Below are 26,864 nucleotides of genomic sequence, written 5' to 3' on the forward strand. Positions count from 1 at the left end.
AGGACAACGTTTGCCAGGTATAGTGGCACAGGCCTTTAATCCCAGCTCTTGGGAGGCAGAGAGAGAGAGGTAGTGCTCTTTGAACTTAAGGCCACCCTGGTCTACAGAGTAAGTTCTAGGATAGCCAGGGATATAAAGTGAGATCCTATCTCAAAACTAAATAAAACACCCAAAAGACAACCTTTTTTCGGGGGGTGGGGGGAGTTGTTTGTTTTGAGAAAGGGCTTCTCTGTGTAGTTCTGGCTATCCTGGAACTCATACTGTGGACCAGGCTGGCCTCAAACTCAGAGATCAGCCTGTCTGTGTCTCCTAAATGCTGGGATTAAAGGCGTGCACCACCACCACTTCCCATCTTGCAGAGGTTGATTCTTTCCTTCCACTACGTGGGTCCTAGGGATTTGAACTTAGGTCGTCAGCCTTGGTGACAAGTACCTCTACTTCCTGAGCCATTTCACTGGCTCTCCTTTTTGCAAGCATTGGTTGGAAGGGGACTCAGCACAACAGTGATTCGAAAGTTGCTTTAAGCTTCACCAGTTCCCTCTGAGCCCTTCGTGGAGCAAAATGGTGTCACACAGCCTTGCAACCTTGTTTCTTACAGTGTAGAGACTGACTGTGGCTAACCATTCTGTACTTGAACAGCTAAATGAAACTATTGCAGGTTGAGTTGAGGTTTTGTGGGGTTTTTTTTGTTTTGTTTTGTTTTGTTTTGTTTTGTTTTGTTTTGTTTTGGACAAACTTAGCCTTTCCCCAGATATTTCTAATAACTTGGCTGTAAATATTAGGTTGTAGTCAGCTTTGCCCAAATCTGGAGCGTGATCTGCTAGCAGCCATGTAGGTTAGAGTTAAGGTTCAGGGCAGCCTTGCCAGGCACTGTGGGAACCTGGAGATGCAGGTCCTGAGCAGATCTCTGCAAAACATTGCAGGAGAGGGAGGAGAGAGCTCTATGTGGGTGGCAGCCAGCTGTGCAGAGCAGGGCATCTGCTGTGCATACTCCTTCCCTCTGGTACCTACATCAAACCTGAGCTGGGGATGTGGCTCAGTTGGTGGAGTGCATGCATGAGGCCCTAGGTTCAGTCTCTAATACCAAAAACGAAAAAGAAAGAAAGAAAGAAAAATGAAGGGCCTATGGTTACTTGTAATTCTTGTTCTTGCTAGGTGGATGCAAAGATGCAGGAGAGTTGGGAGTTGAAGGCTATCCTCGGCTACGTGGTAATTTAAGGTCAGCCTGGGCTACATGAGACCCTGTCTCAGAAAAGGAGATAGAACTTGGATTGGGTGTCCCAGGCCACCTTGGGAAGGAGTCCAAGGTTCAAGTTCAGGCTTTGTAACCAGCACTTGGGTTGGGTTATGTAACCAGGTCACAGCTAGTCACATTGCCACTGGACACTCAGCCAGGGGCAACTTTCTTTTCCCTTGTTTGGGACTGAAGTTTCAACTGACATGTGCAGACTGGTTGGGCTGAGAGCTAATCCATGTACCTAGGGTAGGCGGATTAGAGGTAAAACGTTTGCCTGGTGTACCCGAGGCTCTGAGGTCCATTCTCAACAGCACACACACGCACACACACGTGCACACACATGCACACGCACCCGTGCAGTGACTGGCTGGAGCCACATTATAACCTCCGAGTTGGTTTGGTTGGTTGTGTGTAGAAGAGAGGAAGACTGACTCCTTGGGGCCTCCTTCCTGCTCTGCACAGAGGGACCCGATATGCTGCAGAAGGCCCGCGTGTGAGCCACCCCCAGGCTTCAGGGCTGTTGCCAAGGACAGTTGTTCCGGTGGCCACAAGTGCCTTTTTGTTCCAGCTAATGAATCCCCTCTTGTTCCAGTGACAAGGAGGTGGGGTTATTACATTTTGACTTTTGACAACCAAAATGCAAGTCCACCCACACCCAGGGATGGGGTGGGGGCATGCACAGTTGCAGAGTCTAGCTACACAACCGGAGGATTTTGTATCCCTCATCCTTGGCTCCCCCACCATGGGAAGTCCAGAAAGCGTTTGACCAAGAACTCGTTTTCATTCTGTTTAGTCTGAGATAAGATCTCCATGTGTGACTTGGGCTGGCCTTAAACTTGATATCATCTTGTCTCGGCTTCCCAAATTCTGGGACTGTAGGTGACAGCCTTCAAGCTCCATTTCCATCCTGAGCACTCTTCTCTCCCTCTCTCTCTCTCTCTCTCTCTCTCTCTCTCTCTCTCTCTCTCTCTCTCTCTCTTTCCTTGAGACAGAGTTTCTTCGTATAACAGCCCTTGTCACTGTTCTGTAGACCAGGCTGGCCTCGAACCAAAGATCTGTCTACCTCTGCCTCCCAAGTGCTGGGATTAAAGGAGTGTGCCACCACCACCTCACTAGGTTTTTCTTTCAATTAGGCCTCCTGTCTTGACTTCAGTCCAAGGCGCTTGGACTCCTGGGGCCATCCCAGACATTAGGAAGTTCCCAGCCCCAACTCCTCACCACAATAAAGCCAACCAGAACCTTAGAAGTGAGAATGACAGGAACAGGTCATTCAACCAGATGTGGTGAGAAGCATGTGACCCCAACACTCCCCAATACTCAGGAGGTTGAGGCAAGAGAATCTGGAGTTCAATGACATCTTGACTAATATAGTGAGGATGCCTCAAAAGAGCTAAATCCGAGGCTGCAGAGGTGGCTCCAAGTTTAAGGGCACTTTCTGCTCTTGCAGAAGACCCAGGTTCAGTTCCCAGCACTCACATGGCAGCTCACAACCATCTGTAACTCCACTTCTAGGGGATCTGGTACCCTCTTCTGCAACCACATGCACAAAGTATATATACATACATACATACATACATGTAGTCAGAACACCCACATGCATTAAATAAGTAGATCCTCAATTAAAGAAGGCAAGATCTGGGAAGGGGTAGATCAGTGGCAGAACAGTTCACCTACCATGGACCAGGCTCTGAGCTCGTTTCCAGCTTGTGGAGGTGGTTGGGGCTGGGGAGGGATGGCTGTTCAGATAAGAATGCATGGGAGACAGGAAGCAAAGGAGAGCCTTTCTTAGGGGAGCAATCTGGAGACTAGGGGAGAGGTTTCCCTGTTTGCACACAGTTCATACTGACCTCAACTCCGTTCCTGCCTGTTAGGTTGCCTGAGCTCTTGATTTGGCCTGGCCCCAGCTTCAGCCCATACCCAGCAGATGCAGCCAGTTGTTCTGTATCCAGAATGTCTGGCTAGTCCCCTCCAGACCGGCTCCCAAATTCTGTGGCCTCTGGAATGCAGGCACTCACCCAGGAGGGAGCTCCCAGCCCATCTTGCAGCTTTGACATCCTGCCCAAGGGAGGCCCCCCAAATGTTTCTCTGTCCACATTCAGTCCACTGCTCTGCAGCCCCACCAAGAAGACTTGGCTGTGAGAGGCCCTTCCCTAAAGGCTCTCCTTTCAGATGTTCTCCCTAAAACTAACACGGAAGAGGCCAGCCTAGAAGCCTGGCTCCTGCTGTCTCGAACAAGCACAGCCAACAGTAATAACCAGGATTGCTTAGGAAAATCAGTTCCGTAATCCCGCAGGAGCCCCGAATGTGGGATGTTCTCATTCTGCGGCGTTTCTGGCGCCAGGAATGCACGGCTCCCGTAAAAGCCAGCAAGTCTGCTTTTGCTCTCAGCAAGGAGGGCCAGCTCGTGCCAAGGCCAAGTGCATCTCTGTGGTCCATCTCACTAAGGCGTAAGGCAGGTCTGGGACTGTTGGGTCTCTTCAATCTAGGAGAGCTTTTGAGTCCTGCTCACTTCTCACGGGCTAGGCAATGACTTCAGAGACAGCCCCGTCACATCTGGCTCAAACCGTCTTCATCTAGACACCCCGTGGGCAGCTTGGGTGACACAGTGAGACAATGACTATTAGTTAATTGGTAGTTTTAAGGCCAGAGGGAATGTCACGTACTTGTAATCTCAATACTTCAGAGATGGAGGCAGAATGACAAAGACAAGGTCATTGTTGGCTATATAGCAATTTGAGGCCAACCTAGGCTTCATGAGACCCTATGTCAAGAAACCAAAAAATGGCTGGGTGGTGGTGGCGCACACCTTTAATCCCAGCACTTGGGAAGCAGAGGCAGGCGGATCTCTGTGAGTTCGAGGCCAGCCTGGTCTATAGAGTGAGTTTCAGTCCAGCCTGGTGTACAGAGTGAGTTTCAGGCCAGCCAGGGCTACACAGAGAAACCCTTGTCTTGAAAAACCAAAAATCAACCAACCAACCCAACAGAAAACATTTGCAAATGTGGCTGTGAGCGGGTTTCTAATCCCTGGACTGAAGTAGTTTCCAGCACATTTCTCCGAGACTGTTGGCTGGAGTAAAGCTAAGTGGCAGTGATTTCAAAGAAAGCTCAGGCTGTGCTACAAGGGGAAGGGAAGGGGCTACTTTTCGACCAGACTCATGGACTGTGCTAAAGTGTGCTTACTATGTGTGTGTTTGGTCATGGGTTCCATCTCCAGCCCTAAAAATTAAAGTAAACCCCTGGTGGTACAGCTCAGTATTGGAGAGCTTGGCTGGCATGACTCGGGGCGCGTACAGTTCAGTAGTGGAGAGCTTGCTGGCATGCATGAGGTCCTGGGCTCAATCTCCAGGAGCAGAAAAAGAGTAAAAATTCTAACTGCTCACCAAGCGTGGCTACTGGAGGAATCTGCAGCAAGGTCTAATACCCCTCGGGACCGCTAGCAATAGCTAAGAGAGCCCATGAGTAAGAGATGGCTTTACCCAGACGTGGAGGCACTGGCCTAAGTCTCAACTTCTCAGGAAGCTGAGGCTGGAGGATCACAAATTCAAGTCTTTCCTGGGCAACTGAGTGAGACCATCTCAAAAGAAAAAGTAAAGAGAGGGCTGGAGAAATCGCTCAGTGAGGGGTGCAAGTTTGTTTAACATGTAGAAGTTCCTAGTACCAGAGAGAGGGAGACAGAGAGAGACAGAGTCATTCTGAGACTGTAGGAAGCAAAAGTGGCCCACCAAAGCCTGTTGACCTCATCACCCCCCCCCCCCGCCCCCGCCCCGTGCCTTTCCAGGGTGCACTGCCACCATGACATCAGCACCCAGTAACAGCACACAGTCTTCCTGTAAGCCAGCTGCCCGTCTGCTCTTGTAGCTCAGGTTCTACAACCCATCCTATTGGTCACACAATCACTCCTCCCGGTTGTTCAGCCCAACCCCCAAAGAACCCTGGCTTCACCTTCTCTGCTTTCCTGGAAAAGCTGCTGTGGATGTCATTGAGGAAGGAAGGTTCTGTTCTGAAGTGCTGGCTGTCAGCCTGTCATGGAATCCCAGGGCCACTTCTGCGTTAGCGACTTTACGGTCTGATGCCTCACCGAGTGTCTTAGAGACCCCACTTCTAACCTTTATGTTTATTTATTTGATTTTGGTTTCTTGACAAAGGGTCTCATGAAACCTAGGCGGCCCTCAAATTGCTGTATAGCCTAGGATGGCCTTCAATTTTTTTTTTAATTTTTATTCACATGTCATGTATGGGTGTTTTGCCTATATGTGTGTCTGTGTAGCATGTGTGTGCAGGGCCCTTGGAGGGCAGATGAAGAGGATGGATCCCCTGACATTGTAATTACAGACAGTTGCTGGCTGGCATGTGAGAGCTGGCAAGTGGGAACTTCACATCCTTGGGAAGGGCAGCCAGTGCTTTTAACCACTGAGCCACCACTCCAGCCCCAATGACCGGGCATTTATGCCTCCTCCTCTGAAGTATTGAGAATATAATCATGTGACGCTTCTGACCTTAAACAAAACAAAACAAAACAAATACCTGATCAATTAACCTCCTCCAGGCTCCCCATGGATATCAAGGTCATGTTGGAACTTGTGGCCACTACAACCCACTACTCCCTCTTTCTCTCTCTTTCTCTCTCTCTCTCTGTTTTTTAGAGACAGGTTTTGCTCTGTAGCCCTGGCTGGCTTTGTTACTTGTTTTGCAGCTCAGGCTGGCCTGAGACAACCCTCTTATCTGAGCCTCTGGCGTGTTGGGATTACAGGTGTGAGGAGCATAGCCAGACCACCGTTGTCTTCTTCCTCCTCCTCTCCTCCTCCTTCTTCTGTTTTCTCTGTGTTCTTGGTCTTCTTCTTTGCGCCACTCTCCCCCAAGCTCTGTTCAGACTTTCCCACCACTAAGCCACTGTCGCGATGGTGGTCCCAGAGACAGGGCTCAGTCCTCCTGACCCTCTGTAGTCGGCACCAACCCTCTGTAGTCAGCGTCAACCACATCAATTTTATTCTAACATCTTCTCAACTTTAACCAGTTTTCTTCATCTGCATTGTTACTACCTTGGTCTATGAGATTCACATACCTTATAACCCAAGAAGACAAAAGAGCAGGGTATAAGAGAAGATATTAGAACTTCACTATGTATTGCTTCTTTTGTCTTTGCCCTACTTGAGGTGCAGGAGATAAAGCCTGAGGCTCCGTAACGCCACACGGGAGTTCTTCACTAAGTTTCACCCTCAGCCCTGGATTTCTGTCTTTAAAAAGTTCTTTTTCAGGGACTGGAGAGATGGCTCAGCAATTTAGAATACTGGTTGCTCTTCCTGAGGACCCAGATTTGATTCCTAGAACCTACATGAAAGCTTACAACTCTGTACAATCTGACACCCTTCCTGGCCTCTGCAGGCACCAAGCACACGTGTGGTACACAGACTTACATTCAGGCAAAACACCTATACATATAAATTTAAAATTAAAAAAGCTAATCAAGGTTTATCCATTTGTATCGTGGGTCAGAATTTCCTTTTCCTTTTCTGTTTTTTTTGAGAAAGGGTTTTTCTGTATAGTCATTGCTGTCTGGAACTTGTTCTATAGACCAGGCTGGCCTCGAACTCAGAGATTCACCTACCTCTGCCTCCTGAGTGAAAGGATTAAAGGTGTCTGCCACCACTACCCAGCTGATTTCCCTTTTTCTTATGAGACAAAGTTTCACACAGCCAAGCCTAGTTTAACTTGCTATGTGGTAGAGGAACTGATCTTCCTGCTTCTGCCTAGCTGTGTGCTCCACCACCACACCCAGTTCTAGCAGCATCTTTTTTTTTTCCCTCCTTCTCTTACTTCCACACTTTCTTTTGTGGTACTAGGATTTTAATCCAGGCCTTTGCACATGCTAAGCAAGGGTTCTACCACTGAGCCAACCCCCAACCCCAATCTCCTCTCTTTTTAAGACTGAACGATAGTCTATGTATCTGCCACATTTTGTTTAAACACTTGGCCTTGGATGGACATTGGTTTGTTACTGCCCTTTGACTATTATGGGTAATCCTAGTACGAACACAGTACACATTGGTACAGGATTTAGACAGTGTGGGGAAGAGGCCCATGGTGAGTACTATCAGTGGCTCACGTGTATCATAGTGAGAATGGACTTCAGGGTTGAAAGGAATGTTAAGGGTTAAAACAGTAAGGGCCAGGAACACCATGGATGAGAAACAGAAGCTTGCAGCTGGGTATGAGGCAGCCAAGCAGACCTGATGAGAGACAGACAGACAGACCGGCTCTGAGAAGCTAGGCTATAGGAGCAAGCCAGATTCTGTGAGATCTCACCCTGGGGACGCATATGCTAAGCACTATTGCTGTTTTCCATAGTCCTGCCTCTAAGGCAGCCAACTGGTAACAGCTAGTTTCTAAGAAAACCTCAACTTATTTCAGGAATGAGATGCCAGTTCCCCCAGAGACAAGGAACTTTGAGAATGGCTAGCTTGGTGCAGTTGGCAGTACTTGATGGCAAAGGGGTTCAGCCACTCCTGACTGGGTAGGCAACATGCAAACAGAGTGTGAACTTTATTTTATTTATTTATTTATTTATTTATTTAGAGACAGGGTTTCTCTGAGTAGCTTTGGATGGATTTATGTTGAGGTTTTTGATCCATTTGGACTTGATCTTTTGTGCATGGATCTCTTTGCATTCTTCTACATGTCGATATCCAGGTATGCCAGCACCATTTGTTGAAGTTGTTTTCTCTTTTTCATCTTATATTTTTAGCTTCTTTGTAAAAACTGAGGTGTTCAAAGTTGTATGGATTATTATCAGGGTCTTTGAGTCGATTCCATTGGTCCACCTGTCTGTTTTTATGCCAATGCCAAACTGGAAAACACTTCTTTCTTTTTTGAGACAGCATCTTACTATGTAGCTCTGGCTGGCCCTGAATTTGCTATGTAGACCAGGCTGAGCTCAAATTCATAGAGATCTGCTTCTGTCTCCCGAGCGCTGGGATTAAAGGCATATGCCACCATTCCCAGCCTAAAACATTTATTAATCTCTCAGACCCTGTTTGCAAAGCCTGGGGCTTCTAATATGAGCCGACACAAGCTGAGCAATACTCTACCCCTGAGCTACACCCGGTTCCCTCTTGCCTGTTCTTTTTGCTGTGTGTCGTCATATTGTGCTCCTTCAGGTGTTTTATTTATTTGTTTGTTTTTGGTTTTTTGAGACAGAGTTTCTCTATTTAGCTTTGGAGCCTGTCCTGAAACTTGCTCTGTAGCCCAGGCTGGCCTCGAACTCACAGAGATCCTCCTGTCTCTGCCTCCTGAGTACTGGGATTAAAGGCATAATGCCGCCACCCGCCTGGCAATAATTTATTTATTTTTATTTTATGTGCATTGGTGTCTTGCCTGCATGTATGTCTGTGTGAGGCTGTCAGAGTTACCAGTTGTTAGCTGCCATGTGGTTGCTGAGAACTGAACCCGTGGTCCTCTGGAATCTCAGTCGGCGCTCTTAACCACTGAGCCATTTCTCCAGCCTGGTGTTTGCTTTACAATTCCTCCCCCCCCCCCTTTATTTTCCTTTTAGGATCTCAGCTTCTGGTCATTCCCTGGGACTAATTCCCTGGTCACCCACTAGGTCAAGGTACTCCTTTCCTCTTCCACTTTCCCCTCCTACCATCCGCACTACAACATCATCGCACCGATTTGTGACTCTAGTATTCTCCTGCCATCATTCGCGACGCAACTCCTGAGGGTGCTAGTACTATTCCGCTTCTGCACAGCCTGTCAGGTACTAGTGTCTAGCCATCAATGTTTCAGTCATCAATTTTCAATGATCAATCAGGCAACCGAGACCTCCTACAGAGTGCCGGCAGGGGCTGGAAACCCCAAGAAGACGTTGAGCGGCGCGGCTGCCCAACTAGCACGAGGGGGAGGGTGGGCTCTGGCCGGGAACCGCAGCGGCCGCCTGGGGCGGGGGCGGGGCCGGTCACGGACGTCACTTCCGGTGTACACAGCCGGTCCGGGCGGTGCGCTGGGAGCCGGGGCGCGTCGCAGGTGAGGTATGGGCGCCGGTGGGCGCGGGTCTGCAGGGGCTAACTGTGGGCGGCAGGCGACGGGTCGCCATAGCGGCTGGCATCGAGGCGACCTCGGGGAGCTCCGCTTTCCTCGGCGCCGTCCCTCACTCGTCTGCTGTGGAAGACGCCGGGCTCGGCGGGCGCTGGCAGGGTGGACGGAAGCCCGGAGGGGCCTCTCCGCGCGCGCCCGGGACTGAGACCCTTGGGGGCGCGTCGGCTCTGAAGGACGCCTGCCTCTGCCTTGGGCCGCCGCGGGGGATCTGCTCCCGGAAGCTCGCTGCGCGGTGCGCGAATGGCTGGCGGCCTGTGGGCGACCTGGGTCCACGGGCACGGGCGGGCGCCGCTGTCCTCAGGCCGCCCCGCGGCTGCCCGGCGGTCCTCGCGCCCCTTCTTGGCTCCACTCTGAGCCCGTGGGTGCGGCGGGGGTCGGGAGGGCCAAGGCTGGACTAGGGCTAGGAAGGACCCACGCCCGTGGGGCGAACGCAGGGGTCAGGGGTGTGTCTTCCTGCCCCGCGTGGAGCAAGGGAAAAAGAGCACGCCTGCTTGGCATGATAAGAATTTTGTTTATACTTTAACCAAATTTGCCTGGGAAACGCTCAGCCTGGGGAGCCCCCAGTTTGAAAATAGCTCGTCCGTGCCCTTCCTCACCCACTGCCATTATGAAAGCGATTCATTCTTCTGTCCTTGTAAAAACATTCTCGGCAGCACACTAGTGTCAGGGGAGAAAATGACCACGGCCCCACAACCTACGACAAGGTGACAACCACTGCTAAGATTTTTGGTGACATCAGTCAATGCAGATTTATATACACATACACACGTATGTTTTATATGTGTGTGTATCATTTTGTATGTTTGTTGTATATAGACCATCGGGTACCATAATTTATCCAAGCCGTGATGAATATTTGTTTTCCTCTTTGTCACAAGATAAATACTTATGCCAAAAAAGATTTATCTGATTTTTGTCTTCTTGGGATAAACTTACAAATGGGGGTCAAAGGTAACATTCCGTTTTTCTCCTTGTTGATATATTTGGAAATCTCAAACCCAGTATTGTGGAAAATTCCGTCTATGTTTGCTTCTCATAATTGCCTAAAAATTTTTAACCATTTGGTTTGTTTTTATTTACTCATTTACTTATTTGAGACAGGGTCTCACTGTGTAGACCAGGCTGGTCCTAAACTCACAGAGATCTCTCTACTTCTGCTTCTCAAGTGCTGAAATTAGAACCATAGGCTAACAGGCCCTGCCTTTTTGTTTTTATTTTTATTTTAAGATCTATTTCCCAAGTGGCAGGGTAGTCATCCAGTAACTGTAATAAACTTTAACTTCCTCAGCAAGTCTTATTTTAGGCTTAAAGTTCTAAGAATGTATTTGCACAGGGCTACTTATAAATTTGATTTGGTATGTGTTTGGATGTTTTTATGTGCCTTGAAAATAATACATTTTTTTTCAATCTTAAAAAAATGTCTCCTTTACAAGTTCAGGGGATACTTTACATTTGGTGTAATATGATATATATACATAGGAAATATATTAAAGGTTTCGTTACTGTTCCATTTGCTCTCTGGCTGACATATGATAATGGACTCCATATGAAGAGTGCAAGTTTGTTGTGGCAACTTTTCAGTCTGGCATTTGAGATTCTAATCTTCCTCTATTTTTGCACACGAATACGTAGGTTAGCATTGGAGACCAAGATAGAAAAGTTCTCAGATTCCCTTGGCAAGCTTAGATTTTTTTTCAATCTAAAATTATCTCTGGATTTTTGGAAGACGGCATGCTTTAAGCATCCTTTAAAAAAACAAAAACAAAATCCTAAATACTTACTTTGTTGAGAACTGCAAGTCCCCTACACCAGGAGCTGTGTGTCTCCTAGATCTTCCACATTCCAGGGAAGTCACTATTGAGCTAGGAGGCTGGAACATCCCATGGCTTGTGTGTCCACTCTGTCCCTTCTCCTGTGAGACTTTGTCCTCAGTGGAAAATAATGCTTTTCCTAGATGAACAAAGAATGCTGGTTAGAACAAGAAATGGCTTTGTTTGGAGCAGGACGAGCACATTGCTGGGTTCTCAGTCAGTATTAATTCAAAAAGAGCCTGAAGTGTTGAGTTGTGCTCTAAATGTTTTTCTGATACTGTCCATGTGAGAGTTCCCTAGTTGGTTGACCCTGCCGTCACCGCTTGCTCTTTTTCCCTTTTCATTTTGTGTAGTTGTATTTCCTCTCTGCCATGCTTCAGGATCCAACTTAGGACTTTGAGATTTTACTTACTTTGTTTTACATGTATGGGTGTTTTGCCTAAATGTGTGGCTGTACCATGGGTGTACAGTGCCCACTGAAGCCAGAAGAGGGCTTCCAGTCCTCTGGGTCTGAAATTACAGGTGGTTGTGAACTGCCATGTGGATAATGAGAATTAAACCCAGGTCTTTGCAAGAACAGCCAGTGCCCTAAATTTCTGAGCCATTTTTCATCCCTGGATTTCAGAAGTTTGAACATGGTCGGTGTGCACTACACCACTACTGCCTCCTCAGATCTTGTGATTGTAAATGTTTGGTGTGGGCAGTCATTCTTTTTGTTATGAATCAGCCTTGCTCTTGGCTGGCCACTTCAGAGCAGTGGTATCCAGTTTCTTACCTTGTCTTTACTGCTCCACTTTGTCTTGCCTGTCTGGTGCCACTTTCTGAGGCCTAATCTCATACGTCTTCCTTCCCCCAATACATGTTCCTCCACTTGTAGTAATACTTCATTTGTATTTTAATAAATTAATAAATCTTGCCTGAAGGTCAGTGTTAAGCAGTCACAATAGTTAACCATACAGGCCAGGCAGTGGTTGCACATACTTTTAATTTCAGCAGCTACCCTAGTTAACCATGGAGGCTGGAAAGTGGTGGTGCACACCTTTAATCCCAGCACTAGAGTAGACTATAAGGTGGAATGAAACAGGAACGTTTTCTCTTTCAATCTGAAGATTTCAAAGAGTTCAGAGCTCCCTAGTGATTTGACTGTTTTTGCTTTTCTGGTCTTCAGATTGAACACCAATATATATCTCTGGGTTTTTATTATTCGTGCTGTTTGATGTCCAATGTGGGGCTCGAACCTACGGCCCAGAGATTAAGAGTCTCATGCTCTATTGACTGAGCTAGATGGCTTGGCCTGTATCACTGACTAGTGTGGCTGCTTTGTACTGACCTTCAGGCAAGATTTATTTATTAAAATTCAAATGAAATATCCTTACGTCCATTCACATCTAGAATAGACTTGGAAGTAGAGACCACTTTACTGTCCCTGCGTCTTTGGAGTGACTTCTCTACCCCTACTTGGGCTTGGCTTCTCTCTCTTGCTTGCTTTCTTGCTCTGTGTGTGTGTGTGTGTGTGTGTTTGTGTGTTTGTGTGTTTCTGTTTTTGTTTTTTGGAGAGAGAGTATTGTTGTGTACCCAAGCTGTCCTCCAATTTGAGAGATCCTCCTGTTTCAATCTCCATAGTGCTGGGACTATAGGTATGTGACTTCTTACCTGGCTTCAATTCTGGTTTCTTCAGTTAATTCTTTATTTCCTTCTAAATGACCACTAGACATGGAGTCCTTCATCACTGCTATGGTGAATCTAATGTTCTTACTAGTTAACATCCCATGGTCTCATCTTCCTTAGTGACTTAGGTCGCTTTTGTGATTTGCATTCTTCCCTACACCTTTGTGGGTTTTATTTTGTTTTGAGATGGGGTTTTTCCTATGTAGCGCTGGCTGTCCTGAAACTCACTATGTATACCAGGCTGGCCTCAAACTCACAGAGCTCTGCCTGCTTTGCCCTCCTAAGTACTGGGGTTAAAGGCATGTTCCACTACACCTGGCCTTCCCTACACTTTAATTTAGATTTTGTATCTTTTTTCTTAGGGACTGCTCTAGTTCTACTTTGGTTAGGAAGAAAGTAACTCAGTGACCGTAGCTAGTTCACAGTCCCCTACAGTATGGGCTATTGTTTTATTGGGAAATCAAAATATAGAGCTAAGAGAGCCTGGAGAAGACAGAACAGCATTGCTCTGAAGTGTCTAAAGTACCTAGAAGGGAGACACCAAAAAAGTGCCAAGTTTCTGGAATATTGCCTGGTTTGTTTTTATTTTTTTCTGTTAATTTATTTTTATGTTCATTGGTGTTTTACCTACATGTAAGTCTGTGTGAGGGTGTCAGAAACCCTGGAATTGGAGTTACAGATAGGTATGAGCTGCCATATGGGTGCTGGAAGTTGAACCCAGGTCCTCTGGCAGACCACTGATGGAGCCATCTCTCCATCTCCAGGAATCTTGCCTATTTTGTTCACTGCATTTATTGCCAGGGTCTAGAACACATGGTTCTGGAAACAATTAAGAATTTGTTGAATAAATGACCATCAGAGATTAAATTAAAAATACACATTTGATATCTATAGAAAAGATACACGCTTAAGCCAAGAGACATTTTGTAGATAGAGTTAGACAAATTTCAGGGAAAACTTTAAATTCAACCCAAACTGACCCAGCTATAACCCCAAGGAAGGCATGTTTGGAATGTGTTTGTAGCCAGAAAGCTTAAACTTAAATTGTATCCCCCAAGAAAGGCTGTGTTTCTGGGAGAGGTTTGGGATGGTGTCTGTGGAAGTTTGGTGCTAGCTTAAGTGGTGTGAGGGTTCTCTGTCTGGACTCCTGACCAAGAGTGCTACATAACCCCTGCAGTATCAAAGAGAGGGGCCACCTTCCTTATACCCTGCATAGTTTCATCTGGAAATTTCTTGCCAAAGAGAGGTGGTCAGAGCTCTATTTAGCGTGCTGTAGTAGATTCTGGTCTTGGGACACTGTATGCTGTATCTGTAGAATGGGGACAGTATGGCACCTTTCTTTTAGTGTTGCTGTGAGGACTTTGAGTCTGGTAAAATTCCAGCGAGGGCTAGTTCTTTTGGTATGTATACACTTAGTAATTGGCCTCCAGGTTAATGCATCAGGTTAATGAACGCAGCTAGTGCCCCTGAAACTATTCCTTGGCCTCACTGAGACTGTGGGAAGTGATGACAGACAGGCTCTTCCCAAACTGCTCAGGCTGGAAAGCCAACCTTGAAGGTGTCAAAGGGAAACTTTCTGAAGAAGGTTGAGCTTAGCTGAATAGCGTGGGGAGAGGAGAGTTTGACTCCAGTTCCATTGTAAGAGCAGAGGATGCTTAGGTGGGTGGTGACATGAATGAAGGTGTAGAGGTAAGGCAGCCTGCCGTGTGTAATTAATAGTGCTCTCTGCGCTACTGTGGGCTCACTGTGCTAGTTGGGTCTGACACTAAGTGTTTGATGTCTATCCCTTTGTGTAGTCTTCACAGCCCTGTGATACATACAGAACTGACATATTCAGTGTCTGTCACCTCCAGTTAGCCTACAAACTCCTTAAAGGGTACTTCTAAATGTCTTTGTACATTTAAGAGCTTTTTGTGGATACCGGTCCCAGTGGAGTCTACACCTTCCCCAAATCTTCTATTTCATGAGACCTCTTAGGTTAAGATGGAAAGTAGGTACGACTTAGAGTGAGGGTTAGCCAAGGGTGTGTACAGCAACACAGTGAGGACCCTGACTGTGATTCTCAGTATTCTCAAACCAAAACTTAAATCATTCCATAAGAGCAAATTGCAGGACAGTGTACTTATATGTCTGTTTGAGTTAGAGAAAGAAATAGATCCTGAGTGCAGTAAAAAAATCTGGGGGCAGGTAATAGAAAAAGAATTGGTTGCCTTTGGGATGAGGTTCCAGAAAAAAACTCAGGTTGTTATGTAATCCAGTCTTCTGCCTCAGCCTCCTGAGTGCTTGCATTACAAGTATGTGTCACCACACTGGGTCAAAAACTGTCTCAAATGTGAAATGTATCCTCATCTCTCTTTCAGGAAGAACTAGGTTTGACTTCCCCACTTAGGTATAATTCTTAGATAGATGTCTTCCCCCCCGTTTTCTCTGAGGTTAATTTTGAACAGGTTCTGTAGTACAACCCCCCTCCCCCTTCTTTTCCTTCCATCTCTTTCTTTCTTTGGTTTTTGAGACATGGTTTCACTGTGCAGTCATAGCTATCCTGGAACTCACTCTGTAGACCAGGCTGACTTCAAACTCATAGTGATCGACCTGCAACCCAAGTGCTGGGATTAAAGGCGTGTGCCACTACTGCCTGCCCAGACAGGGGTTCTCCGTGTAGCTTTGGAGTCTGTCCTGGAACTTGCTCCGTAGACCAGGCTGGCCTGGAACTCACAGAGATTCTCCTGCTACTGCCTCCTGAGTGCTGGGATTAAAGGCGTGTGCCACTACTGCCCAGCTCCGACAATACTTTTAATTTTCTAATGCAAACAGTAAATGTTTAACTACCCTAACATTAAAAAAAAATAATAATGATTTTGAGACAGGGTTTTGCTGAGTAGCCCAAGCTAGCCTCAAACTCAAGATCCTCTTGCCTTTGTCTCCCAAGTCCTGGGGTTTCTGGTGTATGCCCCATGCCTTACCTGATTTCACACTGTCTTGGGTATCATTTTATATGCCATGCTTTTTTTCTGTTTATTATTTTCAATTTAAAATGAATACATTTTAAAACAGATGTCTGTGCATACCCAGTTGTGTCCAGAGGGAGCAAAGAGCAAGTGCTAGCCAGTCTGCAGTCTCCACACCACCTACTAGTCATTAGCCTCTCAGTCGCTCAGCTCTCTTCTCTTTTGAAGAGATCAGTTTGAAAATAGGAGCGGTAATGATGTCTAGGGTTACAGTGTGGTTTTTCTTCTCTTTGAGATGTGGTCCAAACCGGCTGTTGGCCTCACACCATAGCAGTTCTCATGCCCCAGCTTCTAGGTGCGAGCCGCCACACTAAGCTTACAGTTAGGTTCTACTGTGTTAATATAAAACCCTTAGAACAGATCCTGGCAGGAATGTGTGTTTGTTATTGTGCACTACAGTAAAGTGAACATGTAGCTTATATCCATCGTGGTGTTGGCAGTTCAATTCCTGGCACCCACATGGCAGCTCACAACTCTCTGTAACTCCAGTTCCAGGGGACCTAACACCCATGACAAAACATCAATGCACATTAAAAAAAATAATAAGAAAAAAAGAAATAGTATATATATATATATATATATATATATATATATATATATATATATATATATATATATATATATATATATATATATATTGGTGACAGTATCTGGCTGTGTAGCCCAACTAGCCTGGAGCTCTGTCTTTTCCCCTTTGCTTCTACAGCGCTGGGATTATGAGTATGTGCCCCCCCCCCCCGGTTTACCGCAGGTCTTATTCCAAGGGTGATGTGCGTCCCAGACAACCTGACACAAAGGTTTGAGAAACAGGAAAGAGATTAGAGGGGTCTGTAATTGGGTTATTTTGGTGTTTGTATGTCATGGTATAAAATGATAGAATGTTACTCTGTCTCTGTCTTTGAACTCATGTCTAGTTTAGGTAATAAACCTCTTAATGCAGTACATGTAGATCCCTTCCAAGTTGGTTCTTTTTTTTTTTTTAAATATTTATTTATTTATTATATATACAATATTCTGTCTGTGTGTATGCCTGCAGGCCAGAAGAGGGCACCAGACCCCATTACAGATGGTTGTAAGCCACCATGTGGTTGCTGGGAATTAAACTCAGGACCTTTGGAAGAGCAGTCAATGCTCTTAACCTCTGAGCCATCTCTCCAGCCCCCCAAGTTGGTTCTTGTAGTTCATGCTGTCATTGGTTTGCTTTTCTTTTTGGGACAGGGTCTCACTATGTATTCCTATCTAGTGCCATTTGTTTTCTTGACAAAAGCCTGTGTACTTACTGTGAGTTTTAAGATTCATCCCTTGAGCCAAGCAATAGTGGTGCACACACTTAACACCAGCACTTAGGAGGCAGAGACAGGCGGATCTTTGAGTTTGAGGCCAGATTGGTCTACAGAGCGAGTTCCAGGAAGTCCAAGGCTACACTAAGAAACCCTGTCGAGAGAGAGAGAGAGAGAGAGAGAGAGAGAGAGAGAGAGAGAGAGAGGAAAAAAAATTCATCCTTTGATGTGGCATTCCTTTTTAAATTCTTTATTACATTTGTAGGTGTTTGTTTGTTTATTTGTTTTCTGTTCTGGAACTAGCTCTTGTAGACCAGACTGGCCTCAAACTCATGGAGAACCGCCTGCCTCTGCCTCCCAAGTGCTGGGATTAAAGGCGTGCGCCACCACCACCTGGCTCTTTATTATATTTGAAAGTTTGTGTATATGTGTGGGCATGAGTACCATGGCATACATGTGGATATCAGAGGATAATTTGTGGGGACTGGATTTTGGCTTCTATGTTGTGGGTCCTGGGATGGAAATCGGATCGTCAGGCTTGGTAGCAAGCAGCTTTACCCACTGACCCATTGAGCCATATTACTGGCCCTACTTTTAAACCTTTCTCTTTTTTTTGGGAGGGGTACTGAGTCAGGGTCTCACTATGTGCATCTCTGGCATTCCTGGAACTCACTGTTTAGACTAAGTTGTCCTGGAACTCACAGAGCTCTGGTAGCAATGGGAAGCTTTGAATGTAGAATTAGAGCTAGATACTACCAGAAAAGCAATCACATTTTCTTACTAAAAATGACTTGGGAATTAAATACTAATGAGATTCAGTTATGGTTAAGGAACCTGGGAAGAGCTCAGTCTTCTCTACCCTGTCACCCTTGTCCCAGAGGCTGAGGAACACTGGCCTGGCTCTCAGACTCACATGTCCTGGGCTTAAGTGATCTAGGCAAGGAGAGGGGAAAGTGGACTCTCTCAGAAGCTCCCGAGGACTTGAGCTGCCCCTGAGTCTCAAGGGAGGGGAGAATGCTATGTGTAAGTAACTTTGTCCTGTGCTTTGTAATTTGAGGTGATAGTGCCCCTTCCTCTGCTGTGTCCACCACTTCCTATAGCGCGGGGCTAAATGGGGAGGGGTGATGTACAGAGAAGCGGGAAGAGCCATGACCTCCTTTTGCTTTATCTTGAGCATACCAGGTGACACTTTTAGTTTGTTGCCTGAGCTCTGAGTGTTGGGGGCCACAGCTGCAGGAAGGTGACACTATTTCTGTATGCTGTTAACTTCAGTGGTGATTGGGGTCAATTTGACCAGAATGAGGAGTTGCCAGATAATCTCCATGCTAGCTCAAGGCCTCATGAAGAGTGGCTGTTTCCATTTCCTAAGGCTGGAGCTGTGCTAAGTCCTGTGCTCCATGGAGTTTAGCTGTGCCATTCTACTAAGGAAACAGCCGCACAAGATTTCAGCTGACTTGCTTAAGGTCATAGTCACTGAGTGCCTTTCCTTTGGCAGATATTTGCTGAGCAGAAGTTCACATCTAGGTGAATCAGGCGGCCCAGGCCATAGCAATAGCCACTGCATTTTGGCAGCACGTGGCTTTCATGAAGTTTGTTTGTATTGGAACATCTTTCACCTAGCAGCAGTAAGGGCCTTACTAGCCCATTGAACTAGGCAGCACTTCTGTATCCCTGATGTCTGAAGCAGAGCTATGTATACCTCAGTAGTTGAAAATGTGAAGGCTTATGGCCTGGGAAAGTACCAGAGTAGGAAGCCAACATGAGCCTTCCCTGAATAGGGAGCCCATGATGAGGAGATATCATAGAATTTCTACATTTCTGGCCTTTGGATATAACTCAGTGCAAGAATGTTTGCTTAACATGGGCAGAACACTGAGTTTGATACCCATCATACACAGACACACAGATACACATAGTGTTCCACATTTCTGATGGTGTGATCTGCTGAAATATATATGGGGAAAACAGGCTTCCAACTTTGTCTCTCACTTGCTGGTCTTCTTGACAGATGGTAGGAATTGCAGGGTATATAAAATTAGAGTCAGCGTTCCCAGCTTGGAGGAGAGAGACACATGGTTATCAATTAGCAAAAATCATTCATAGGTACCTTGCGTTTTTGTTTGTTTGATTTTGTTTTGTTTTGTTTTTTGAGACTAAAGCCTTACTGTATATAGCCTAAGTTACTTTTATAAATTCTCCATCTCTCTTTGAGCTTTTTTCTTTTGAGTTGTTTTTCTTTTTGTTTTGTTTTGTTTCTTTTTTCTTTTTCTTTTTCTTTTTTTTTTTTTTTTCTGAGACGGTATCTCTTTGTAGTCCTGGAACTCACTCTGTAGATCAGGTTGGCCTGAAACTCACAGAGAGTGCTGAGATTACAGGTATGTATTACTGTCTGTGCCCATCCTAAACTAACTCAGTGTCTCTCTCTCTCTCTCTCTCTCTCTCTCTCAAGACAGGGTTTCTCTTTGTAGCAGGCTGTCCTGGAACTCACTCTGTAGACCAGGCTGGCTCAAACTCAGAGATCTACCTGTCTCTGCCTCCCGAGTGTTGGGATTAAACCAATCCAACCTAAATTCTTGATCTTCCTTCCCAGTTAGAGACTTGTGATACCAGGTCTGGCCAGAAATTACCTTAAATTTGAAATGAATCTAAATTTACATAATAGTCCTTCATAGTAAGAAAGGTAATTTCTAATTTTTATTTTGACATATACTACTGAGTAGCATTGTAGAAGTTTAAGTTTTTTTAAAATAATGTTCTATTTTTAAAGATTTATTTTAGGTATATAAATGTCTTGTATGCATGTATATATGTACAGCATGTGCTTGCATGTGGAGGTCAGAAGAGGATGTTAGATTCTTTGGAACTAGAGTTATAGACAGTTGTTAGCTGCCCTCTGGATGCTGGGAATGGAACCCAAGTCCTCTGGAAGAACAGCCAGTGCTCTTAATAGTTTTCTAAAGGACACAATAATAAGTTTGTACTAGTTCAACTTGTTTTGCAAATTTTCAGGCTATTTTTTCTTTTTTTCAGACAGTGTCTTCCTGTGCTCAGCTTGGCCTAGAACTGCCTGTGCTCTGGCCTCAGTTTTCAGAGCGCTGGGTTACACGTGCATGCATTACCTGACTTGAAAATTGTTTTGATGTGATAGTTGAGAAATACCTATTTGATTTTTTTTTTTCCGTCATGACAGCAACCCTTGAAATTTGTGGATCCTCTGAACGAGTAAATACGGTTTTTGTATACTAATGAGGTCATTGATGACTGGCAGCCCCTGAAGGTGCTAGTTACCTGAACAAACTTAGGTGACATCTGAGGATTGGGACTTCGAGCTCCACCTGAGCCTCTGGGACAGGAGGAGGATTGAGTGAATGATCATCAGCGGCAGGGGTTTCATGTCCTGCCTGAGTAATGAGGCCTCTGCATATGCCAAGGCTCAGAGCTTCAGGAGGTTTCTCAAGGGTGGCATGCCTGGAGAGAGCATCACATCTCGTCGTTCAGTCCTTTGTGAGATCCTTTACAATAAACTGGTCAATGTCAGTAAATCGTTTCCATAAGTCCTGTGAGGTACGCAAGAATGTTAACTGAACTCAAGGAAAGGATTGGAGGAATCTCAAAAACCCCGGGTGTGATGGCACAAGCTTAGGAAATGAAAGAGGAGTATCGTGAGTTTAAGACCAGCTATGTAAAGAACCTGGAGTTTTGATAGAAGCAGACAGTCGCTTGGGACAGAGATATCAGACAGATAATTATCCATAGGATGGATATCCAGATAGATCATTATCTATCTACTTATCTAGATAGATAATTAGAGCCACCTCTTCAGCCCCAGTTAAGACCATCTTAGTTTATAAATAAAAACTTGATCTTATCCGAGCAAACATTTCAGAATTGTAAGAGCCAGCTTTCCCAGATGTGGTAGTACACTCCTGTGATCCTGCACTCAGGAGGCTAAGGCAGGACTATCAGGAGTTTAGGGTCAGCCTAGGCCACACAGTGAGACTTCCCCCTGCCCAGCATTGTCAATCATTGTTGATGTTATAGTTCAATGTTTGTAGACAGAACTCTCCCCAAGAGTTCGCTCTTGATTCTGAGGTTTGTCTTGATCCTAGCCCTGTGCTTCCCAAGTGGTGAGCTGTCAGGCTTGTGCTGTCGTGCCCAGTTCTCCTTTTCAGGGTCTGTGTTGTGATGTTTGGTTTGCAGTGTTTCTGTCGTAAAGTTACTTTGAAAGTTTCAGCACTTTGCTCAGTGGCACCAAGTTCTGAGAGGTTATAGCTTTGTAAAAAGAGTAAACATTTTAAATACAGAGTAAAGTAAGTCCTTTAGTCACTAGGAAGTCAGAGTGATGACTAGGTCTGTCTGCAGCAGGACCAAGGAATAATTGTATCTTTTTTTGTTACTGCTACTAAATAGACATTATTTGTGTTAATGTGAATATGTGCTGATTATTGTCTATCTCATTTACTTTTCCTATTTACTTTTCCTATTGATGTAGTAGCTGCTTAAAAAAAAATCCAGAACAGCTGGGTGGGGGTGGTGGTGCACGCCCTTAATCGCAGTGCTGGGGAAGCAGAGGTAGGAGCATCTCCATGAGTTCGAGGCCAACCTGATCTACAGAGTTCTAGGACAGTTTCCAATGCTACACAGAGAAACCCTGTCTCCGAAAACCCAAACCAAACCACAACAAAACAAAAAACTCACCACCACCAACAACAAAAAAGACTTTGATTTTTTTTCTCCCATGTTAAAAAAACACAAATAAGACTAAACACAGTGATTTTTTTTAAAAGATTTTTTTTATTCATATGTAAGTATGGTTGTATGTATGTGTGCCTGTGTTTGTTTAGTGCGCTTGTGCATGCAGGTGCCCTTTGGGAGCCAGAGGGTAACGGATTCTCTCAAACTGAAGTTCATTGGGAGCTGCCTCATTTGGGTGCTGGGGACCAAACCTGAGTCCTCTTTGACCATTCACTTCCATCCATTTCTCTAGCCCCACTAACCCTCAGTTTAAACAAAATTAAGCCTATTCCTCAAAGTGACCATTTAACACATTTGGCTTATCTTTTTTTTTTTAAAACCCTCTGTTACTTTAGAGTAAATCTCAACCATATTGACTTGGTGATTAGAGCAGTTTTTTTGTCTTCTTAAATGAAATGATCTGTTGTTTGTAGATCACCAGCTATATAATGCTGTAGAACCACTAATTTGCTTTGGTTGTGGAGAAATGCCTTGTTTTGTGGTAAAGTTTATAGAGCAACTATCAGCTCAGAGGCAGTCCCCATCCCGTGTCCCCTCCTATCATAGGTTGATAGCTGCTTGAGAGCAGTACCTGTGTGTCTCTTTTGTTCATGTCTGTGTGACTGGGCAGATTCTGTAGGTCGGTCTTCTAGAAGAGCATCAGACGCTTTTAACTACTGAGCCATCTCTCCAGCCTTCTGTCATTTCTATCTAGAAGAACTTCATCATGACTGCCCTAGACTTTTCCATGGACTGAATGTGTGCTGATAGAATTCACATTTCAGCAGTCCATGTGAGTCTTTGAATTACATGCTTTACATTCATTTCCATGTAATAGCTGGCATCCGGCTTTGTCCAGTTTTTTGGTTAAGAGGTTGCCTCTCTTGCACAGAAAATGGTATGGGCTTGCCGGACACAGAGGAGTCATTTCCTTTCCTCTGGCCTTGGCTCGCCCTGCCTGCCTTTCAGTGATTTGTGTTCAGGAAACTGGGCCATGATTACTTTTGTTTCTACTTTGTGAACTTCCTCCCCCACTTCCTATTTTTACTGGCCTTGCACAGGAAATGAGGCCACTCCTCGCTGGCTGATGCTGAGCACTGATTTGAGGTGGCAGAGGATGAAGCCTTAGAGTCTGAGGCGTGCAGTACTTTCCACCTTTGGGCCTCCTTCCTCTGGGAGTCACGGGGACATTGTGATAGGGTTGGGGTGATGTCATGTCCTCCTTAGGCCTGGGGGTTGGGGAAGATTGCTGTTCAGTCTTCTGAGGACCCTTATTCTGCCTGAACAGCATAGGTAGGTGTTCTGGCTTGGAGCACCAAGGGTCAGTTGAAGGGATGGATTGGCTGCAGGTAAGAATGGGACTGGGGCTGGGGGAGGTAGCACAATGGGGAAAGGACCTGCAGCACATGCATGAAGTCCTCAATTAGGATCCCCGCACTTGCATGGAAAAGCATTTGGGGCCAGGGAGTATATGAACAGACTCCTGGTGCTCACAAGCCGGCCCGTGTAGCGGAGTTAGTGAGTACAGGGGCTTTGAGAGACTGTCAGAAGACACCCAGTGTTGACCTCTGGCCCCTACAAGCATGTGTACACACAAGCATAGATCTGGGAGTGTGGATTCTGAGTTCTTGAAGTGGCCTTGTTGGCAGGTAGGAAGTAGACTGAGAAACCCTGGCCAGTATTAGGATCTATAGCCAGAGCCTTGATCTCTAGGGCTTCCCTTCTTGGAACTCACAAAATTGTTTTTTAAACCACTAAATTAGCATTTACCCATCATCTCTTTTCCAGTAATATCTTAATTCTAAGATACTTCTTGGTGTCTTAGGAGCTTGTGGCTTATTCAAGTTTGTAGCATTTATGCAGAAATAGTAACTTTATTGGTCTTGTTTTGAGACAGTACTATGGTATGTAGCTCAGACTATCCATGAACTGTCATGATCCTCCTGCCTCAGCCCTCTGAATGTAGAGATTGCAGATGTTGTATACTACCACATGGAGCCAAGAAATAATTCCATAATACATTAGGTAACTTGAAAGTGCTTGAAGCATTTGTTGATCAGGTTTCTCAGTAGTAGCACTGTTGACATTTTGGAAGGGATATAGAGAGGGCTGCTCTGTGTCTTAGAGGATGTTTAGCAGGATCTCTGGATTGCTCACGGGAGGCTTTCCATCAATGCATGTGCCTTGGACTGGGACACAGCTCAGAGACAGCGTGCATGAGGCTAGCCCTCCCTCCTTTTCTCTGGCTTCCCTCTTCTTTTCTCTCTCCTTTCCAGTCTCCTTGGTCTTGCCATATAGCCTAGGATTCCCTCAAACTTACCATCCTTCTGCTGCTACCTCTCAAATGATTTTTGGATATCTTCTGTGTGTGTGTACATGTGAAGAATGTGTATGAGTGTGTATTGGCCATGGGTATGTGCAGGTGCCCATGAACATTTTGTGTATGTATGTGGGGACCAAAAGTCAACCTTAGGTATTGCTTTTCAAGAGTCCTTTACTCCGGGCCTGTTTTAGTTTTTGAGACAGTCTCTGTCTGGGACCTGGTATTTGATGATTAGCCTAGTCTGGCTGACTGGCGAGCCCCAGGAGCGCTCCTGTCTCTGCTTTCCCAGCATTGGGATTGTAACCATGCACTCCATCCGCTTTTCATGTGGGCATTGGAAAATCAAACTCTAGTCTTTGCTTTCATGGCAAGTACTTTACTTACTAAACTAGTGGCTCAGCCCTTGGTTCTTGAATGTCTTGAGTGAACCCTGTGCCTTTGAGATAGCAGGGACATACTGAGGAGATGGCTAGTTCTGATAAACTGTTTTAGGACAGTAATGCTAATGTAGAGACAGGATTAGGCAGAACACAACAATGGCCTTTAATTCAGTCTTTATTGAAACTGCTTCCAAGACTTCCCAAGAAATGTGAGCATAAGCCCAGAGAGCCTTCCAGATGCTGGGAGGGAACATGTAGATTGGTTGTTTTAGGAGATCGCGGTCCTGACGAAAAACTCAGCCAACTGTTGTGACAGGGAAGATGGGTCATAAAAGAAGTAGATGGTTTTAGGTGAGGGAGGAGGGTGTGGGATGCTTGGGAAGGTCAGTGACACACAGTCTTCCCAGGGAGGATATGATGGTGTTTGAGCATTTGAGGATGACTGCAAAGGCAACAGAGAACAGTCAGGGTATAGGAGGAGATCTAGGAGAGTTTTACCGCTAGATGTGGTCATAGGAGCCAAGAGAGCTGGGATCTAAGAAGGGACAGATTAAGGACTGAATCTTCTACATTTTTTCTTGTCTGGTTGGATATTTTAAATTTATGACTATTGAGAGGAAAATTCTTCAAAGTGTTTTTTCTAGAGCTCATTTCTAAATATGGTTTGTGTAAGTCTGAACTAAAAACATGGAAATTGCTGGGCTTTGAACTTCATTGACAATGACTTAACTACTCTGCCTGAAGAATTTCCTGTAGTGTCTCCATATTATCCAGGGGAGATGTTTGGGTTTTGCTCTTGGGAATTGAACATTTTGGTGTACTTGCAAGTTATTTTCTCTCTTTCATAAGGAACTGTGTGTGGTAGTGGTTCTCAACCTGTGGGTTGTGGCTCCTTTGAGGGTCTTATATCAGATATCCTGCATATCAAATGTTTATATTACTATTCATGACAATAGCAACATTACAGTTATGAAGTAGCAGCAAAATAATTTTATGGTTGGAGTCACCACAACATGAGGGTCACAGCATTAGGAAGGTTGAGACCACTGGTCTGTGGCCTCATTATCTTAGTAGTTATAACAAGTTTATTGAAGTTCAATTTGCATCTACGGCCATGCCATGCTGAATGCACCTGGTCTCGTCTGAAGTTCAATTTGCATTCCATATATTTCATTCATCTTTTATAATTAAATTTTAGAATATTTTTGAAGCCATGCCTGGTAGAACAAACCCTGTATTTCCAGCACTAGGGAGGCTGAGAGAGGAGAACTAATTTTTCATCATTCCACAGAAAGTCACTTCTCTTCTACCTGATCTGATCCTCTCCCTTCCCCCCATCATTACACACTTATCAATATATTGTTTCAGTGAATTACCTAAGATGGATATTTTGTGATCGTGTACTATGTGTACGTGCATTCAAGTGTACGTAATGGCATCCAGAACTCAGTGTTGGGTGCATCTTTCTCAACTACTCAGTTGTATTTTTTTTTCCTGGAGAGGGTTTTTCTGTGTAACCCTGTCTGTCCTAGAACTCAACTCTGTAGATCAGGCTGACCTTGAACTCAGATCCACCTGCCTCTGCCTCCCAAGTGAGTGCTGGAGTTAAAGGTATGTGCCACCATTGTCTGGCTATATATCTTTTTAAAAAGATTAAAAACATATTTTGTGTGTATGGGTGTTTTGCCTGTATGTATTGTATGTATACCACATGCATGCCTGGTGCCCAAAGGGGTCAGAAGAGGGCATCATATCCCTGGTCTGGAGTTGTGGATGGTTGTGAACTGTTGTGAGGGTGCTGGGAATCAAGCCTGGGTCCCTTGCAAGTGCAGTGAGTGCTCTTAATTGCTCTTAACTATAATTACTGAGCCATATTTTCAGCTCCCTTTCAATATTTTATTTTTCTTAAGGCTGAGTAATTTTCTACTCTTTGGTTGTGCCACATTTGCTTATCTGTTTGTCAGTTGATAAGATGGTTGACTTTGCAATTTTTGGTTGTTAGAAATACTTCGAATATTTACGTGCTGTTTTTGCTGTAAATGTGCTTTTCATTTCTCTTGGTATGTACACAGGAGTAGAGTGCCATGTGACAGCGCTATGTTTAACGATTTAAGGAAGTATCAGATAGTTTTCCAGAGTCTGCACTATTTTCCTTTCCTGCAAGCAGTGTATGAAGATTATGGTCTCTCTAGGTCCTTCCCAACATTTGCTACTGTCTGTCGTTTTCCTTATTGCCAGGCTAGTGGTTATGAAGTGGTGTTTTGTGGGTTTGCTTTGTGTTTTTCTCACAGTGAGAGATTCTAAGCATCCTTTCACATGCTTTATGCATGAC

The 26,864-nt window shown here is 45.1% G+C and overlaps 1 protein-coding gene across 6 annotated transcripts in view; it reads left to right on the top strand.

The window, feature by feature from the left end:
- Positions 1–9,191: 9,191 nt before the first annotated feature.
- The window catches only part of Garre1 (granule associated Rac and RHOG effector 1), an 80,665-nt gene continuing 62,992 nt past the window's right edge, over positions 9,192–26,864 (top strand). For 2 of the 6 annotated variants that reach the window (XM_048448756.3, XM_048448758.3), the window contains exon 1: positions 23,004–23,178. The gene's annotated coding sequence lies outside the window, so the exon portion shown is untranslated. Of the gene's footprint in view, positions 9,262–22,975; positions 23,179–26,864 lie in introns of those variants that run through there. The other 4 variants (XM_048448757.3, XM_048448761.3, XM_048448759.3 and 1 more) reach the window with 4 other exon arrangements.

Source organism: Myodes glareolus, chromosome 1, assembly GCF_982192425.1.
Source record: "Myodes glareolus chromosome 1, mMyoGla1.1, whole genome shotgun sequence".
In the NCBI taxonomy this organism is placed as follows: domain Eukaryota; kingdom Metazoa; phylum Chordata; class Mammalia; order Rodentia; family Cricetidae; genus Myodes; species Myodes glareolus.